The sequence below is a fragment of the Tenrec ecaudatus genome, chromosome 13 (genome assembly GCF_050624435.1).
Source record: "Tenrec ecaudatus isolate mTenEca1 chromosome 13, mTenEca1.hap1, whole genome shotgun sequence".
NCBI lineage: Eukaryota > Metazoa > Chordata > Mammalia > Afrosoricida > Tenrecidae > Tenrec > Tenrec ecaudatus.
In genome coordinates, this window is record NC_134542.1 from 83,558,897 (window position 1) to 83,578,908 (window position 20,012).

Here is a 20,012-nt window from a genome sequence, read left to right on the forward strand (position 1 = left end):
ACTTAATTCCTGCATTCATCCACCTTTTTCTACCATAATCACAATGCTTGTACAGATAAACAATTTCTCAGGTAAGCCACAAAAAAAAAAAAAAGAGTTCTACCAGGTCTTCTCCATCCAATTTCCCCTCCTCTCCAATTGTACTTTCAGCAGTCAAGAGTAATATGGTTGAGAGGAGGGCAAATAGAATCTTATATATTTCAATGGTGTGTCATTCTCCAAAGCTGAATTCTAAGCAAAATTCTCTTACTTCTTAGTATTCAATTCCTCTCACCAGAAAGGAATTAAAATTAATTTAAACATTCATTTTATTTTAAGAGATATTAATTTAAAATTAGTTTTAATTAAAACTTTAAATTAATTTCCATTTTTCTTCTTGAAAGGCTAATAGAAAAAGAGAGGTTGAGAAATACTTTCACGGGGACCTCACCTCATTGTACTCATGGGTACAACACTCTCTATCAATTCCATCATCCTGAAATGAAATCTAAACCTCCTTCCTGCTTATAAAATCTTCAGGATCTATCGCTTGCCTGCCTGTGAAAGCTTCCTTTAGACACGTGGTAAGGTGAGTAATCAATGAGATGCACTAACATCGTGGTGACATCAAAGGACTCAAACATAACAGCAGTTGTGAGGATGGCGCCGGACCAGACAATGGTACATTTTGTTGTGCACACTGGGAAGGACTGACTGCACCTGACACCACCAATTCCTCAGCTGGGGAGCTGTGATGTAGCAGTGGTACAAGCAAGCACCACTGACATCTTCTGCCTCTAGGGTTTCTTATCAGAAACCAAACCAATCTCACTGCCATGTAGTGGATACCAACTTATGGCCACCCTATAGGACAGGGTAGAACTGCCCCTGTAGGTTCCTGAGACTACAATTCTTTATGGGACTGGAAAGTCACCTCTTTTTTCTGAGGAGCACCTGGTGGCTTCATAGCCCAATGTGTAACCCACCACCCCACCAGGGCTCCCTAAGGCCCCCTCTTCCTCCCCCCCCCACCATACACACATATAATACATACTGGTATCAAGGCAGAAACTTGTATAAATGTGGAAAGGTCATCGGTGACGACACATTGCTGTGTACAGAGGTTATTTATTGTGTGAGGTGCATCCTAGAAGAATGATTTTGTAAAACTTTTCTCTCTGGACGTCTCATAAGTGAGAGAAAGCTGTGGTGGATGAACTGTGTGTCCCCAGTGTGCTATAGCACAGGCAGCGGTCCGGAGAGTGCAGAGCTGCTAGCTCGAAGGCTGGCACTTCACGCCCGCCAGCTGCTCCAAGGGACCAAGCAGAGGCTTCTGGAGCCCAGCATACGGTCACCGAGTCGGCCCTCACCAGGTGGCAGTGGGTTGGGCGGGGAGGGGTGTTAGGGAGAAAGTGCAGTGTTTGGGATTAGATAATATTCAAGTGGGCATGTTTCTCATGGCTTCATACCACCTAATCTGTCAGCAAGTCTGCTGGAATAGATGTGTCTCACATAATACTTCACAAAATCCATCACATCTAAGAAAAAAATATGTAAAGACCCAATGATTCCGCAGTCACAGATCCGAAAATGAGGTGATCATCCTGGATTATGCACATGAGCCCTAAGTGTAATCACATGTACATTTATGAGGGAATCAGAGGAAGGTTATAAACCCGCAAAAAAGGAGAAGGCAATGTGGCCAGAGGTAGAGGCTGCTATGATGTGGTCCTGAGTCAAAGAAAGCGAACAGCCTACGGAATTAGAACCGTCTCCCCTGGAGCTTGCAGAGAGAAAAATGTCATGCTAGCGCCTTGATCCCAGCCCACCGCCACCATCAGCCACTGTCTATTCCAGCTCTTGGCAAGCACTCGGCATTCGAGTAGAACTGTGCTTACAGGGTTCCCAGTGGTTGATTTTCCTACAGTAGGCTACCACGCCTTTCTTCCAATGCACATCTTGGTGGATTCAAATGCGCAATCTTATCATTAGCAAGCAAGCAAGCAAACTCCGGGGATGCTGATCTCAGACTTCCGCCCTCCAGAATGGTGAGAGAATACATTTCTGTTGGCTTAAGATACCAAGTTTGTGGTGGTTTGCTATAGTAGGCTCTCAGACACTAATATAGATACCTCTTGCGAAGCTTCAAGCTTATGACCTTCTCCTACTCCTCAAACTCACCGGTCATAGAATTCAAACTCTAGCACCAGCACCAGCTGTCCCCTCTGCCTGGACTGCCCTGCTCAGCGTTACATGGCCAGCTCCTCCGGGTCATTCACACCATGCTCCAATGCCAACCCCTCTGAGAATCATATGAGAGTCATACAGCTCTCATAATCTCACCTTTCTCTTACTTGTCATTATTTTTCTCTCCTCTAGAATGTAAACTCTGCAGGAGGCTCTACCTGGTTTGACCCAATGGTAATTTCAACATGTAGAAAAAAGGGCTGGTAATTAATATTAGGTCATCAATCAACTTAATGAATGAAGGGATAATGTAGGTGATGAAAGCAAAGACCATGGTAGTGTTCCTTAACGAGGACATGAAATTAAGTTGAGACAGGCACAGAAGGAGAGGAGCTGATGAATCCTATCCGGTCTGTGGGACTGCCACACAATAAGCAAGAGGCAATCTAAGTTGAGTCAGGAGGTCTGGTTTCCTGTGTTGCTTTGGGGTCACTGAAATCAGCTGCTGTGAGAAGGTGAACGAAGGGCAGACGGTGGGAATGTCAGTATGAAGGGAAAGCACTTGAAAAGTGCCAACTTAGAAGCAATTCAAAAGAGGAACAGGATGTTCCAGTAGCCCAGTGAAAACTCAAGTTTCACAAAGCAGGCGATTAGCAGAATCACATAAAGTCCAATTGAAAATGTTCCACTGACTTGCATTCAGGAGGCCACCCTAATCATAACCAGAACAGACTCACCTCAGGTAGAAGTCGGATTTCCAACAGTTGTAAAGTAAATCGAAGAAGCACAACTTAAAGAAAATGAGAAAGTGAATATTTAGGTAGTAGGGAGTCCAGGGCGCAGAACTAGTTAGCTTTGGGGTCTTTGTTTTTGTGGAGGTGAAATCTAGAACATTCTTGTAAATATTCAAAAAGGAGGCTGAACATGGAGAAATTTGATAAAGTATCCCTGAGCAATGCAATCAGTAGAGCGCTCAACTAGTACCCAGCAGATCGGCTGTTCAAACCCACCCAGAGGCACTTCAGAAGACAGCTCAGCATCCAGCATCCACAAGGAAAACCAATGGTGCCATCTCTCCTCCACACGTCTCCAGTCGCCATGCGCTGGAGTCAACTAAGTGGCAACTAACAAGAAGGTGTCTGAAGTGGTGGGAGAGCAGAATACTAGGGAAAGAACCTATCACTGGATTAAAAGTTAATAATAAAGCTGATGGATTCAGGAACAGAGAAGATGTGGAGGATGGGGCAAAACAGAGACACATGACATCAATATAACAGAATCCAAAGAGAGTGTGAAAGACACTGCTAATTCTTGACCAAACATTCATTTTCTATTCTTCCCAGGCTCCCAGCTATTTCGTATTCGCCAACCTCCTTGGCAGAGGAATGCTGAATGCTGTCGGTGCTACTGCTTCTCAGGCTTCGTGAAAGGATGCATTGCTTTTAAGATTAAGCTTTCTGTAAGTGGATAAGTATCTTCTCGTTAGCCTTCCATTAGCTGAATGCAATTAAAGATGCCCTAGACAATGGTAAGGCCACAAAATGGAAGGATTCAGGGAGTCTCAGTCAAGTGGAAGAAAGCCACTCACCAAGCAAGATTATAGCCGGAGGCAGAAATCAATTTCAGTTGTGTTTGGGCATTCATCCATTGGTCAGGTGTTATGTTCAGTTAGACCCCTGGTAGCGCAGCGGCTGAGCACTGAGCTGCTAGCCAAAAGCAGTGTTTCCTTCCGTGGTACATTAAGTACATAGGATCCCCCTGAATCCCTCTAAACTAGCAACTAATGATGACAACAATTACGTCCTAATAAAGAACGCACAGGTGAGGGAAAAAAGAAGAGGCTGAAGATGTTCTGTAAACTCTGGGGGAAAGGTGGCTTCTAGAACAGACAGAAGCACTGCCGTAGGACTGACTTGATAGCATATATCGGTATGTACTTCCAGTCGGGTTAACTGTGTGGTTTTCCCAGTATCATTCAACAGCCCATTTGGTGGAAGGAGGGGAGAGTCTCTTTGTGTGAAGTCCATCCCAAGTCTAGTGACTGTACAGCAGGGCAGAACGGCCCAGCGGGGTTCCCAAGGCTGTACTCCTTGTGGAAGAAGACTTCCATCATGCCATCTCCTATTCCTACGGAGAAGCTGAAGGGTTTAACCTACTGCGCCTTAGGGTAGCAGACAGACACTTCACAACCGCACCACCAGGACTCCATGAAGGAGTGGGAAAGGCACACGCGACAGGTTGGCACAAGGACTTTAACATCATGGGATCCTAAAAGGAATACTGCCTTAGGCAGACCTAGCATGCTGTGTCAACTGTTTGCAGGATTTCACCATCACCGGTGGATGTTGAACCGCGGAGTAACCTATTCAGAAGTGTGAGTGTTCGGAGGAACAATGCACCAAGGAAGGCAGCGCAATCTGAAGTCGCTCCAAACAGGAAATACAATAGCGAATTGGAGTGGGGTTTTCATTTGATGCTACGATTGCTTTGCGAAGTTCTCCAGGAGGGTTCCGTCCCACCCCCCACCCCCCCCCGAAACGGCCTGGTGGCTTTAGGTGAGACGCGTAACTGCTGGGGCTGTCTCCTTATATTGCAGGCTTCTCTGGGGAGGTATGAAATCATGCAAAAGTGCTTAGCCCAGTGCCTGGGCACTGGTCCCCATGCAAAACAGTGTCCCTCGTTTTACTGAGCTTCACACTTCGTGCATTTTTGTACAAATGGAAGGTTCTCAGCAACCCTGTGTTGAGCGAGTCTGCCAGCCCCTTTTCCCAACACTGTATGCCTACTTGACGTCTCCGTATCACGTTTGGGGAATTCTCACAATATTTTAAACTTTGTAATAATACTATTACATACCCAACAGACTTCGAACAGAGAAAAGAAAAAGAAAAAAGACCACTGTCGTTGAACTGACACTGAGTAGATGACAGTATGGTGTGAGCACAACTTTTAGATGCACTGCGAAATCAAAGCAACGTATGTGGCTTGCTCTGTTGGAATGTTTGCTTTCTTGGGTGGTCTGGAATGAAAGCCAGAATATCCTTGAGGCAGACCAGTAAATGGAAGTGATCATTATCATTTACTATTATCAATAAAGAGAGGGTTGCGTGAGAGCTCAACACCTTTCTCCACTTTAAAGTGCTGTGAATCTGTGCATCTTAGACACGTATACAAGTTATCGAAAGGTGAGCTGGGACAGGCACCTTGCCCCGTCCAACGCAGAGCCACGATTTAAGACAGCGTAGACTACTCCAGAGGGTTTCCAAGGCTCCGGCAGTTTCAGAAATTGACTGCTTCATTTTCTCCCAAGTGGGTTCGAGTTGTCAAGCTTTCAGTTATCAGTCATTGATAGCGGCAAGCAAAAAGAGGGGGGAAATGAAAGGCCGGTTGTTTGGTAATTCCTACTACTCCAATATGCCTACAAGATGTAGGAGCAGTGCAGTGACCTCCAGATGTGAATGCTACATCTGGAGAGGATGGAGAAAGGGGATTCCAAAATTGGAAAATAATGGAAAAGTGAGGCCCGGGTACAGAAGTGAACATAACCCATTAGCCAAGACCAAACTCCCTGTAAGCCCTTGAAGCTTTCTATGGGTTTTCAAAACATGCTGGTCAATTATTTCATTTCTCAGGGGCAAAGACTGACCAAGGCTACAACTAAGTGGCTACCATGTGATTTCAGAGAGGCTGGGAAGAAAGGCTCCTCTGCCCTCCAAAAGCCAAAACCACGTTCACTGCCATTGAGTCTATGCCAAGTCCTAGCGCCCCTATAGGACTCAGTACAGCAGGGATCCGAGACTAGCCCTTTCCCCTGCAGTTAGCAGTAAGCGCCACACCTCCACGGCTCCTTCTCCCACCCTACGCTTCAGACCCAACACCAACGTTCCGTTCCCGTAGAATCCTGTGCCCTTTGATAAAGGTGATAATAGTACCATGTATCTCGATAAGAATTGGTTTTCTGTATTCTTTAAGCGATTGAATTGGGTGGGCAGGCAGGGGAGTGGGGCAGAAACGTGAGGCGCTCTGGGAGCCCCAACAAGGGGGGGCGGGATGCCGTGATTATTCATGTGTCGATTTCTCCACTGCCTTTCAAAGGGGATTGCTTTCATAACGTGGATTCACATGCAGTGGTTTCCTCTCTCCCTACCCCCACCCCCAAAGATCCACTGGATATCAATTCTGACAACTAGATCAGGAAGGGAAGGACTCGGGGGAGGGGGAAATAGCCTTAAAGATCCAATGACAGTATCTGCAGTGCATCTGCCTGTGTTCTGATCTCCCGTACAGTCATGCCTAGCCCATTTATATCCCATATTTATTGAAAGGATTGAATGGATTTGGCGGTGATCATGCACACAACTATTGTTTATTAGGTGCGGCCTTGTGCAGAAGTACCCGAGTTAGGCATGTGAGGGCCACAAAATTGTCTCACTTCCAGCCCCTGCTCTGCATGATCTGATACAGGAAGGAAACTGATTCATGTTTTCAACCAATTATAAACAAAAGTCCAAGCTCACTGTCACTGAGTGAGCCCTGAAGAACAGGATAGCACTGCCCCCGTGGGTTTCCAAGCCTGTAACTCTTCCCGGGGGTAGAAAGTCTCATCTTTCTCCCATGGAGCTGCCTGTTGGTTTCGAACTATGGATGTGGTAGTTAGCGGGACAATGAGCGACCACTACACCACCAAGGCTCCCAGTAATTACCACACACAGGTTCATGAGGGCATGAACAGAAAAGGAAGGAGTGCAGGGCGTGGACAATCCAATTCTGACGGAAGCAGTGAGGGAAAGCCTCGTGAAGCTAGTCGCTAATGGCCAGGGCCTTCCAGGACTGGGCTGATTCCGGAAAAAGGTGAAGTAGAGGAAGCTCGTTAGCATAAGGGCAGCAGTAGGAATAAGATCCACGACCGCTGCCAGGTGTCAGAGTTGGCACCAACTCTGGGTGACCCTGGGGGTGTCAGGGAACTATTCTTCATAGGGTTTTGAAGGTTGATTTTTCAAAAATAGATCATCAGGTATTCCTTCTGAGGCACCTCTGGGTAGACTCAAATCTCTGAGATTCGGATGATCCACTGAGCCTGTTAGCTGTTGTACTAGCCACAGATGCCAGGAGCAAGACACTCAAATCAAGCCAACTGCCACTGAGTCCTTTGGGAGTCATAGAACGCCTATAGGATAGACGCAGGGAATCTTCCCTGTAAGCCGCCTCACAGGGAAGATGAGGAGAAAACCCTAAAACTGGAGCAAGACTAGTGAGGTCGGTGAATTCCAAGACAAGGATTATAACGTGAGCCAATCGAGCAGAGATGCGCACGGAAGGGTGGAGAAGCCGCATGCAGGATCAAAGCCGCTTTGGCATTACTAGAATGAAACACAACAAAAAGCTCTTTGTTTATTCCATTTGAATGAAAGGAAGAGCCCTTTGAAGAACCTGGGGCTCTGGGTATATGATTTTCATTATTTTTGGAACTGAGTTTAAAGAGTACTCTATTTTTATTGAAATCATAATAACGGTCTAAAACCCTCGCCAAATTGTTCCTTAAATTTTACCTTCAAAAGAAACTTTCGTTTCTCATAGGAATATAGCCATCTCAAGTTTCTACTTGGGGAATTGAAAATAAATGAGAATGCTTTCTAAGCACTAATCATCCCACTGTCTTCAAACCACACTTACAACCAAAAACAACAACAAATCAACAAAATAACCTTAAACACCAAACTCAGTGCCGTTGAGTCGATGCAGACTTGTGACCCTTCAAAACAAGGATGAACTGCCCCAGTGAGTTTGCGAGACGAACTGGAAAAGCCCTACCTTTGTCCAGGCGGACGCTGGTGGCTGCAAACAGGTGGCCTGGCAGTTAGCCGCCCATCTTGTAACCCCGACACCACCGGGGCTCCCTCAATCACACTTAGGCCATCTCATTTGACAACAGTAACTTTCAGAATCCTTATTTTATGAAAATCACATGTTAAGGTTTACAGGGTCCTCCCCCTCATATAAAACCTTGTATTAAAAGGCAGTTGTAGATATCAAATTAATATTCTACAGACATACCACTATTTGAATAGGAGCATCAGAAAACCTAAAGTAAACATGGCTCAAGAATAGCCTACCTTCTAACAGTAGGTCGGAGGCAAAGAAAAAAATAAAGCGCATTGGTAAAAACTCCTATTTATTTTAACAATTTAAAATGCCCCTTAACTAATGTTTTAAAGTTTTGTTAATGTGTACCTCATAATAAATTCTTAGCTGGGAATGAAAAAGACTCCATTACTAATTTTTTTTCCCACTAACTAGTTTTAGTGAATCAATAGAACCCAACGCTGGGCTAATTAAAGTCTGAAATTAAGTTCTGCCTGCTGCATAAATCAAAACTCTGGTTTTAAAAGAACTAACATAAAATTCTCAACTGGAAATGGAGAGAAAGAGTACAGATATAATGTAGAAATATTCTACCCAAAGAACCAGCAAAAGCCTCTAACAAAATACGAAAACCCTGGAAAATAAGCACTCAGAGCCTTAGTCCCCCCCCATGCCAGACCATAAAATGAGAAAAGGTGGGCAAACTCTGACCACAGTTCTTATGTGAACATCCCCAGGCCTTCAAAATCAACTCTTAATTTCTTACTTAGAAAAACACACACATAATATTTCACAGTTGGGAACTGATTACAAGGATCCACATGTGACCTCTTCCCTGGGAGAGGGACAGCAGAGAAGGGGGGAAGGGAGACTCCGGATAGGGCAAGATATGACAAAATAACGATGTATAAATTACCAAGGGCACATGAGGGAGTGGGGAAGGGGAGGGAGGGGGGAAAAAAAAGAGGACCTGATGCATGGGGCTTAAGTGGAGAGCAAATGCCTTGAGAATGATTGGGGCAGGGAATGTATGGATGTGCTTTATACAATTGATGTATGTATATGTATGGATTGTGATAAGAGTTGTATGAGTCCCTAATAAAATGTAAAAAAAGAAAAGAGGAGAAAAAAATGATTAGGGCAAAGACTGTACAGATGTGCTTTATACAATTGATGTATGTATATGTATGAACTGTGATAAGAATTGTATGAGCCCCAGTAAATTGTTAAATATATATATATATATTTCATAGTGTATTAGGTAAAAGGTTGCACCTGGAAAATAAGTTCTGCTTTAACAGTTTTTATACAAATTGTTCCCTGTCACTGGTTCACCTTTTACAATCTGTCCACATTATGTCTCCATTCTGTTTGTTTTGTTTCCACAGATCTGGCTTCTCTTTCCTTGTCTTCTCTTTGGTTGACCATTTGGTCTCATCCAATTGATTGGCTAAAGGAAAACATCACTCAGATGTGATATTGTTTATATGCAAACTAATCTATTATTTGGCTAAAAGGTGACTGTTTTTAATCCAAATGCAAAGGGTATTTTAAAGCAATAGACCTAAAAATATCTTAGGACAAGAGGGTATCTGGTCTCTATGTGACCTTCTGTAGGAAAGTGGATTTTGTTCTACATTTTTCTCCCATTCTATGGGATCTTCTACTGTGTTCAGTCAGGCACCACCTAGTTCCTCTGGTCTCAGGTTAGAAAAGGCAATGGCTCTTGGGAGTTATTAGACCCATAGATTGGGTTCTTTTCGCCTTTAATTACCTCTATTCTCTTTGCTCCACATGAGTAAAGACCTATAGCTGTATTTTAGTACTCTTTCTGAAATGTTTCTGCACATAGCACAACCCCATGAGTCTGGAAGTTGACAAAGAGAAAGAACCAGGATTAGAAAACCTAAGAGGGGAAAAAAAACCACATTAAAAAGAAAAGAGAAGTCAGATAATGGTCCTAGAAATGGCTTTCCTTCTCTAACAACCATCCAGCCACTGAACTAACTCTCTCTCTCTCTCTCTCTCTCTCTCTCTCTCTCTCTCTCTCTCTCTCTCTCTCTCTCTCTCTCTCTCTCACACACACACACACACTTAAAAAGAGAGAGGGAAAAGTCTGGAACACTCATGCACAAGCTGAATTATACAGCCCTAGTGGCATACTGAGTTACACACTGAGCTGCTAACCACAAGGTCAGCAGTTTGAAACTACCAGCCATTTCGAGGAAGAAACATGAGGCTATCTGCCCCAGTAAAGATTTACAGCCTCAGAAATGCCTTGTTCTATTCTGACCTGTAGGGCGGGCAAAAGTCAGACTGGGTTTGAGGGCAGTGGATTTGGTTTGGCATTCTTGGCTCCGATTTTCCTTTCTGAATATGTCTTGGGCTTATCATGCATGTCTCTGTTTTATATGTTACATCATTTACCAATGAGAAAACTGGGGCTCAGGAAGTTTAACTCTATTGCCTACAACCATATATTTAGTAATAAGAAGACCATTCCCTCCTAGAACCAAAACCTTTGTTTTTTTTTCCCCCAGTTTAGAGTGTGTCCCACAGTTCAGTCTCTCGCTCATAGAGAAAAGATACTTATTACAAGCTCAGGAGCCTTGGTGGCTTAAGGTTAATGGTTGGGTGACAAACTGCAGGGTTGGCAGTTCGCAATCATCAGTCGCTCCTCAGGGCAAAGACAGCATAAAGAGTTATAGTCTGGAAAATTCATAAGGCCAGTTCTACCCTGTCCTACAGGGTCACTATGAGTTGGCATCAACTTGACCCATGTCAGCGAGTTTGGCTTTTTACCTGCATTACAAGCTAGTCCCACCAGCTGCAAGCATTTAGTGATATGAAAGTATGCTAGGCAGAACAAGCCGTCCTCTCACAGAACTTACATCCTCGTGATGAAAGACGGAAAACCAATGCCCAAAAGGATATGTTCAGCATTAATAGTTTGGCATTATCATTTATACATGACAATAAAATATTTTTAAATATCTATAGTGAGATCAAATAGTTCGCAAAACTAACCTGCGGCAGTAGAGCTGATTCTGTCTCATGGCAACTCCACATGTATTAGAATAGAGCTACACTCCCTAAGATTTGCAATGGCTGGTTTCTCAGAGACATGCTACCAGGGTTTCTTCTGAAGCACCCTCAGCGGGCTTGGACCCCCAACTTTTCTGGGAGCAGCAGAGCAGGTTGATCACTTGTACTGCCTAAGAACTGCCCAAATCCCAATGGGATGGTAAAACCCACTGACAATTGGTATCACAGTGTCCATCTCATTGACTACAGAACCTTGCTACTGAGTCATTTGATAAATGAGAAGAAATGAAATGGTCGCAGTTTCCACACTGCTTGGAAGTTCTCTGTACAACAGAGGGCCTGGGTGAGATATCAGGACAATTGCAACAAGATCCCGAAAAAAGAAAATTGCATCTTTTGTCCACTATTCATTGATTGCTGAGCTCACAATTGATTTGAAGAGCTAATGGGCAAAATGAGGGGAGCGTTGTAAAGTGACATAATGATCTTGAGAAATGAGGAAGTGTCCCAACGTCAGCATAACATGTTTTACCAGACTGTGCATGGTATGTGATAGGCAATGATATCCAACTGAGGATGGACAGCCAGCCAAAACGGCGGAGACTCAGAAACGACGGCTGTCCGCAGCTACCCGAAGTACTTGGCCCCAAGGCGGCAGCTGCCATTACTCAACACACTCCAATTCAAAACTTGACCGTCGCTTAAATTTGGAACATGAGTATACCTATACTGAGTTGTTTAAGCAATAAAGACAGAGTGGCTTAGCAACTTTGTTCCCTCACTTATTTATATACTTAGCTAAATTAACCACTGGCAAAAAGCTTTTTTTAATGACTTAATTTCATGATTGCTCCCTATTATATTTATAATGTGATGCATAATTTGGGTTATCCACCGAGGCTTTATGAGAATCAGTGCTTGTAAATGACTTTGTAACGTCTCAGGAATGCTGTTCAGGGCGCGAAAGTTCCTCTGCACCCGGTGGATGCCTATCCGGAGACCAACTGCTAAGAGTAAGCGCTCCATTCACCGGGCTCGCACCTTTCTGCCAAAGCACCCTTGACAAATCTACATTTGCATCGTGAAGTTACTACGCGGGGCGTGGGAGCCCTTCGAAGTTGGTCAGAGTACACCGTACACCTTCCATTTCCTCCTAGGCGTGTCACACTCCCTCCAGAAGCTGAAGTTCCCAAAGCCTGCGTCCCCTTCAGAATCTTAGCGTCCCAGTTCGCAGGCGACCAGGGCCAGCCGTCCACAAGCGAAAAGTTTGCAGTGAAGTTGCCATTAGCTAGAGTCCTGCCACTGTCCCCGGGAGCTAGATGCCATCCTCCTCCCCCAGCCCCTCGGAGTCTGTTAAAAATCCTGCTAAAGTACAAGGTCATCGGCTGATGAAGAATTCTAATACCCCCACCTGCCCCCCCCACCCCCAGGTTCCCGCCGCCGTCTCCCAGCACCAATAGCAGAGTCCCCAGAGACTAGCGGGTGAGAAGGGGATCACACTGCCCTACAGTCTAGGGGCGCGGGGGTGGGGTAACAGGGATCCCACGAAGCACACACCTGAGATTGATCCTCTCGCGCGGGAAATCCGGCAGCAGCACCCCGATCGTCCAGCCAGGGCGCAGTCGCTGCCTCCCCGCTGGAATCAGAGCCTGGGCCCAGGTGCTGGCGCAGAGGCGCGCGCCGGCGTCGCTCCCGGGCAGGCGGAGCCACTGTAACCCGATGCGCCGCGCCGCGCCGGCGACTTCCTCCCCCGCTCCCGCTCCACCCCCTGCCCGCGGGCCGCCGGGGGCGCGGCGCGGCCCGCACGGCCCGCCCGGATGCCCGGGGCCGGGCTCCCCCGGCCCGGCGGGGCAACGCGGAAGTGGTGGCGGGGACCGAGGGCTGGGGGCCCCGGCGGAGCGGCGGGCGGCGAGCGAGCGAGGCCCCGGCGCCCAATGACCGAGAGGACACGGGCCCCGCCGCGGAGGCAGTAGCCCCGGCCCGGAGCAGCGTCGGGCCCCAGATCCTCGGTCCCCGACTGGCAAGCCGGGTGGCAAGCTGGGGAGCCCCCCCTTGGGGCTAGACCGCGGGGAGGGGGGGTGCGTGGGGGAGGGGCGGGTGATGGCTTCGATTGTCCCTCTCCCCCGCGCGGCCACCTGGCCTGGCTCCACGGGGGCGGGGACTGACTTACCTGATTGCTCGTCGCCGGGCCCCGATCTGGCTTCCCCTGATCGACGCTCCCAACGGGCAGGCTGCCTCGGGCCTAGAACTGCATCTGGGCAGCAGGCGGACCCCGGGCCAGCGGCCCCTCGCCCACGGGAGCTTGCCTCTTGACCCCGTGCCTGACCGTGGACCGCGCGGGGACCCTCCGGGAGCAGCCAGCCCTAGCACCCGGGGTGGGATGCTGGGTGCAGACTCCTCGGGCAGGCCTCGCACAGGTGGGGGGAGGGGCAGAGCCCTGGGAGCGGAGGAGCAGGCTTCCTGGTGCACCCCTCAAACCCGACCCTGCCCACTGAGCATGCCCAGCGCACTTGTGGGCACTAATAGTGCTAGACCAGACCAAGCGGGCCCAAGGACGGCGCAGATGGGGGTTCAAATAGATCCCACTTCGTTAAGCCCTCAGGGTGTGTAAAAATAACCTTTCCACTGTGGTATTGCACAGTGTGCCTCTTGGATAGTCGGAGAGACCTTCCAAAGGAGCCAGCCAAACCCCTTTGAACCAAAATCACAGTGCTTTATTTTTTTTCAACCCATTGTTTATTAAATCATTTATTGAACTTTATATACCACAGAATCCCGATAATCTACCTAGAGGAATTTGTAGGCCCTCTGGGATTCCTTGGCTCCCAAGTACATAGTAACTCCAGGAAACCCCAGCCAGAGGCTTGCCCAATAGAACAGCGGTTCTCAGATCTGAAGACGCAGTAGGGTCACTCAAAACTCAAGCCAAACTCATTGCCAGCTAGTCGATGCCGATTCATAGCGACCCTAGGGCAGGACAGAACGGCCCTTTGCGAGTTTCTGAGACTAACTCTTCACAGGAATAGAGTCTGGTCTTTCTCCCAAATTATCCATGCCAGGTTCCCTTACCCAGACTCATTGGTTCTGCCTCCAAGGGGGTGTCTGGATAGCCTGATGTTTTAAAATGTGCATCATAAAAGGATAATTACTGGTGTAATCTATCACCCAAGAATATGATAGAAGCACAACTTCTCCAGCCCCACTCCGATTCATAAACTCTGAAGTCCGAGCAGGATTATCCGATGTGAAAAGCCAGTAAGGTGATTCTGATGTACCCTCCACAGGAAAAGCACCCCTCCATTCTGCATGTGGCCAGGGTGGAGAGCTCCATGGTAGACAGTGGTTTTCACAGTTCTGGTTCACACACACACACATACACACACACACACACACACAGTTAAGGGTGTCATTCCAAATTATAAAAGTGAACAGTCTATACAAACGAAATCTGATTATACCAGGGTGCCAGTCCATGGAGTCCCCCCACCCCCACCCCCACCCCACTAATCATCTCTAAACAGGTCAGTGTTTAGAAAAGGGGAGCTACTCTTTGTGCTCTGGTACTTAGCACCATATGGATTTGATATGTGTTTGTTGATTTGAATCAATAATGTATGCTTGTGTGAACAATTTGTTCCAGGCCTTATTATTTTCTCTGGGAGAAAGACAAGGCTTCCTGTTCCCGTAAAGAGTTACCCTCTCAGAAACCCATAGCCGCAGGTCTACCCTGTGCCATAGGGTCGCGGTGAGTTGGAATCAATGAGTTTGGGTTTTGAGTTTGATTTCTCTGCTGTCTGTTTTCCCCACAAGTGGGCTTGCCAGCTAACAAACCACAGTGTCTTAGTTCTCACCCATGAGGATGATGGTCTAGCCCAGGTCCGAAACTACTCACAGGGTGGGGAACCTTTTTTTCTGCCAAGGCCCATTTGGGTATTTATAACATCATTCAAAGGCCATACTTACTAAACATTTAATTAACTCACCCCTAATATGACGGCTGAGGATCCCTGGTGATTAATTGTTTACAAGTTGGACTGCTAACCATAAGGTCAGCAGTTTGAAACCACCTGCTGCTCCAAAGAAGAATGATGGGGCTTTCTACTCCCATATGAGATTAACCTTGGAAATTCACAGGGATGGTTCTGCCCTGTCTATGAGTTGGCATGGACTCAATGGCTTGGAGTGAATGCAATGGCTAAGGAACCCTGCTGGTATAGTGGTGACACCTGGGGCTATGATCTACAAGGTCAGCAGTTCAAAACCACCAACCACTCCATGGGAGGACAAGGCTTTCTATTTTCTGGGAAAGGTAAGAGAGTGAGAATAGGTAAGAGTCTCAGAAACTCACAGGGGCAGTTCGACCCTGTCTCTATCAACTGAGCGCCAGGGACTTTATTGTCTCTATCAACTGAGCGCCAGTGAGTTTAGTGTTTGTTTTCTTGTTTTGTTTTGTTCTGTTTGGTGGAGTGGGGTGGGCATCAGGAATGGGATGCCCCGGGACAGTTTCTCTGTGGTGATCACTATGAACTTAGCTGGCATTGATGAGTGTTTGTGCCTTACGTGGCTTCCGGGGCCAGATGTTCCCCAACCCTTGCACTAGTGGAATAAGATTTGTAGCTTTTGAAAATTAAGAGGAAAGTCAGGAGCATTGGACAAGATTCTTTTTGGGAAATTCAGGAAAGACATCAAGAGGAAAGTATTTATGGGAGGCGGCAGGGTTTCTTATCAGTGTAGGGTGTGCCTTGGACCTAAACTTTAATCACTATTGAGATATCAGAATATCACTTCAGACACAGAGACAATTAAATACAGGACCCGGGGCTAGATGGCAAGTGGGCGTGGACATGATAAATGTAGTTGGGTTATGCTTTGAGCTGCGAACCCACTAGCCGCTCTTCCAGAGTAGGGGTCGGGGAGAAGACTTAAGGGGGATTGACGACTTCTCCTCCTGTAAAGATTTACAAACTTGGAAACCCAAAGAGGGAGTTCTGCTCTGTCCTATAGGATCACGATGAGTCCAAACCAACTCCATGGCTGGGTTTGATTTTTGGTTTTAAATAGTTAAGAGAAGGGGCCCTGGTGGAGCGGTGGGTCCGGCCTTGGGCTGCTAACTTCAAAGTCGTTCCAACACATCAGTTGCTCTTTGGAGACATAGGTCAGGCTACCTGGTCCGTACAGGCTTGCAGTCTTCGAAACCCTGTATAATTTCTCTGTGAACTTGAGGAAGGCTCTCAGTGAGATGGACGGACACAGTGGCTGCACCAACGGGCTCAAACGTAAAAGCCACAGTGAGGACGGCGCAGGACCCAGCAGTGTTTCATCCTGTTGTTCATGGGGTGGCTATGAGTCATAAGTGACTCGTTGGCACCTAACAACAAGAACTTGATGGCAGTGACTTTGGTCTAGGCAGGGAATAGAAAGGACAGGTTTTCGACACCCAAAAAGAGTTACAGTCTAGGGATTTCGCAGGAGCAGTTCTACCCTGATCTACAGGGTCCCTGTGAGTCATAATCAGCTCAGGCGATACATTTGGGGGTTCTTTGGAGGAAAGCTAAGCTGAAGAATGGGTACATTCTAATTAGGTATTGGTGAAAACTATTGAAAATACTGTGGACTGCCAGAAGAACAAACACGTTTGTCTTGGGAAAAGTCCCGTCACAGTTGTCTTAGGAGCAAGAATCGTGAGATTTTGGAAAAGAACTCTACATGGATTCAGTCTCCATTGAATTCTTTCTCACCCTTCACGGGCAGTGTGAAATGGTTTACCCTCCTGCAGAGTGTTTGAAAGTGGATTGCTATCATGCCCCTAGTTGGCCCAGGGAGAGGCAGCCCTGTCCTCGGAGACTTGCCTGCATTTTGGAGTATGAGAATACACATAATCTGAGCTCTACACTGACTGCATGAGTCAGAACGCCCTGAACCAGTCATGGAAGCTTTTCTATCTGCATCCATGTGCACCACCCAATTAGTACATATGCCTTTCTGCCTCTGTAAGTCTACCTGCAACTGTGATGAATTGAACTCCTGCCAGTCATGATGTTGTGATGGTTCCCTTTCTCCTAGAAGCCCTGGTGGTATGGTGTATTATAACATGGGCTGCTAACCTCCAGGTTAGCAGTTCAAAACCAGCAGCCCTTCCATGGGAGAAAGACGAGGCTTTCTGCTCACGTAAAGATTTGCCGTTTCAGAAACAAGCAGAGGCAGTTCTGCTCTGTCCTGTCGGATGGCTACAAGTTAACTCAGTGGCAGTGATTTGCTGTCACTTTTTATTTCCTGTGTTCTCTTACTATTTAAATGGCCAAGTTTTGTGAATCCTTGGACCACGTTATGGCCTCAGGTGATGCTCTCCCCCATGATTTGTCTTTGTCTTGCTTTTGTCCTGTTTCAGACTTAGTAAATGTATGTCTATAAATTATATTTTATTTTAATTTAGGATCCCTTTCCTCCCTTGGAAAGATGGGGCTTTCTACTCCTGTAAACAGTTACCATCTCAAAATCTCATAGGGGAAGTTCTGCCCTGTCCTATAGGGTCGCTAGGTGTCCATACTGACTCATCGTAGCAGTGAGTTTGGGTTTTTGTAGTTTTCTCCCCTAGTACATTATTCATGAATGCCTGGTCCCTCCTGATAACATATCCAAAGTAAGTAAGGCAAAGTCTTGCCATCTCACTTCCAAGGAGCATTCTGGTTGTACTTCTTTCAAGACAGACCTGTTTGTTCTCTTGGCCATCCTTCTTTCATTAAGTGCTCTTTGCCAAAACCCCACTGGAAATGCATCACATCTTCTTTGGTCTTTCTTATCCATTGTCCAACTTTTGGGTGCAGAGGAGGTGGTTCAGAACACCGTGGGTTGCGGCTGGCACCATAGTCCTCAAAGTGCCACCTTTGCTCTCCAACACATCAGAAACTGTTTCTGCAGACGATTTTCCCAATGGAATACAAGTTTGATTTCTTGACTGCTGCTTGCTTGTGACTCTTCATAAACTGAAATCTTTGGTATCCTCAGTAATTTCAGTTCATCTTGATGTTCCTTATTGGCCTCGTTGCGAGGGGTCATCCATGCTGGCACATTCAGGGTTTGATCCTGTTAGTGCTCCCAGCTGCCTTCGTTCACCAAGTGAGATTGGGTTCTCTGCATGTCTCAGATTGTTAATGAGCCTGCATCCAATCCGGGTGTCAAGTCCGTCTTGCTATAATAACTTTGGGGGCTCACTTGTTCAGCACACGCATTGAACAGATGATAACAATCCTGACATACATCTCTCCTGACTTTCTTTCCCAAGAAAACCATTGTCATGGAGTGGATTCCAACTGAGAGCCACCATAAGGGGACAGCATAGAACTGCTCCATTGGGTTTCTGAGAATGTCAGTATCTATGGGAGCAAAGAGCCTTGTCTTTCTCCTGTGGAATACCTAGTGGGCTCCAACCACTAACCTTGTGGTGAGCAGTTCATGTGTAACCCATGAGGTTTCCAGGCTGCTCTTAAACCCTGCAGCATTCCCTTCTTCTGAGGTAGCCAACAAGAGCACACTTCCCCACGGGGCAAAACAATTTTTCTTCTTTCTGATGATAATTTTGTGAAAGAATAGCCATTAACTTAAGAACATTCTTCAGAATTAGATACAGATAGTTCCCAATTTCTGATGTATTCATGGTACTAGAAACCACACTTAGAGCTGACTGTCGAGTTGTTATTTATGTGTTTATTTTCTGCACACATTATACCTGGAAGTAGGCACTACATAAAATGTTGCATCGTATAATTTGCTGAGGGAATCAATCTCAGATGTTCACCCATCAGTGTTTCTATGTCATGCTTCCAATCCCCAAACACAAAAAAGATTCCATTTATAAAATTACTACTAATAAAATGCAATGATGATGGGGGCAGAGGTGTTTGACTTACATTAGAACTGACAAGACTAAGTTGTTGGTACGAAGTCATGGTCCATGGGGACTGTCTACCCCATTGTGCTACATCCACAAAATTAATACGTAAAAATGTCTTCGGATATATACTTGTATACTTGCTTCTGTGTTGTTTTGGCCATGTGATTAAAAACAAAATCAAAGAGATGCACAGGTTAAGAGCCAATAAGAGGTGCTGGGGCGGAGGCAGTTACCAAGGCCGTGTTTCAAACCATGAAGTCATCATTTGAGTAAAAAGCTATCTACTAAAGACTAGGCCCTCAAGGAAGTTAGCCTTAAGAGTTTCTGCTTGTCATGAGCATGACTCAGTATTTGGAATGAAATGATGTTTACTCTTTCATATTGAGGGTGTCAAATAACTCCAGGCACCTAACTCTTTGCTCATATGCCTAAGAAAACTTCTGGGTTGTGATGGCTTTCCAGCCCCAACTGGCTAAGAAAATATGATAAATGTTTACCCTTTTCATTTATTCCTCTCTTCCTAAAGGCTACGTTTGTCCGCGATTTATTTATTGTACTTTCTTGGAGTTTCGGGGTGATTTTAGGCTATTGACTATATTCTAGTGTCACAAAATGAAAAAGGATTTCTTCCTTTCCCAAGCTTAAAGTAGGTTACTTGCTACTGAGACATCTTGAACCCAGTAACTAGTCGTCGTCATGCTGGGGGCCTTTCTCTTGTGATTATTCTATGTGTGCTTTCAATGATCATTCACCAAATACCTGGCACCAACACCAGTAGTCCCTGCCTATTTCTAAGGTCAAACACACTCTGCCTAGTGAAATATTAATGGATCATCAAAGCTCATAATAAATCTTTTGGAATATTAGAACTAAAAGAAATCCTACCAAAACCAAACTTGCTGCCATTGAGCCAATGCTGACTCATAGGGACCCCCTGTGTGTTTCCCAGACTTTAACTATTTAAGGGAGCAGAAAGCCCAGTCATTCTCCCTCGGAGTTGCTGGTGGGTCAAGCTGCTGACCAGTCATTGTAGCCCAACATGTCACCA

General features: G+C 46.2%; 1 protein-coding gene across 2 annotated transcripts in view; it reads right to left on the reverse strand.

Annotated features, from left to right (window-relative positions):
• The window catches only part of GPD2 (glycerol-3-phosphate dehydrogenase 2), a 206,578-nt gene extending 193,091 nt beyond the window's left edge, over positions 1-13,487 (reverse strand). Inside the window, exon 1 of one of the 2 annotated variants that reach the window (XM_075529721.1) lies at positions 13,244-13,487. The gene's annotated coding sequence lies outside the window, so the exon portion shown is untranslated. Of the gene's footprint in view, positions 1-12,630; positions 12,913-13,243 lie in introns of those variants that run through there. The other variant, XM_075529720.1, reaches the window with a different exon arrangement.
• Positions 13,488-20,012: the final 6,525 nt, after the last annotated feature.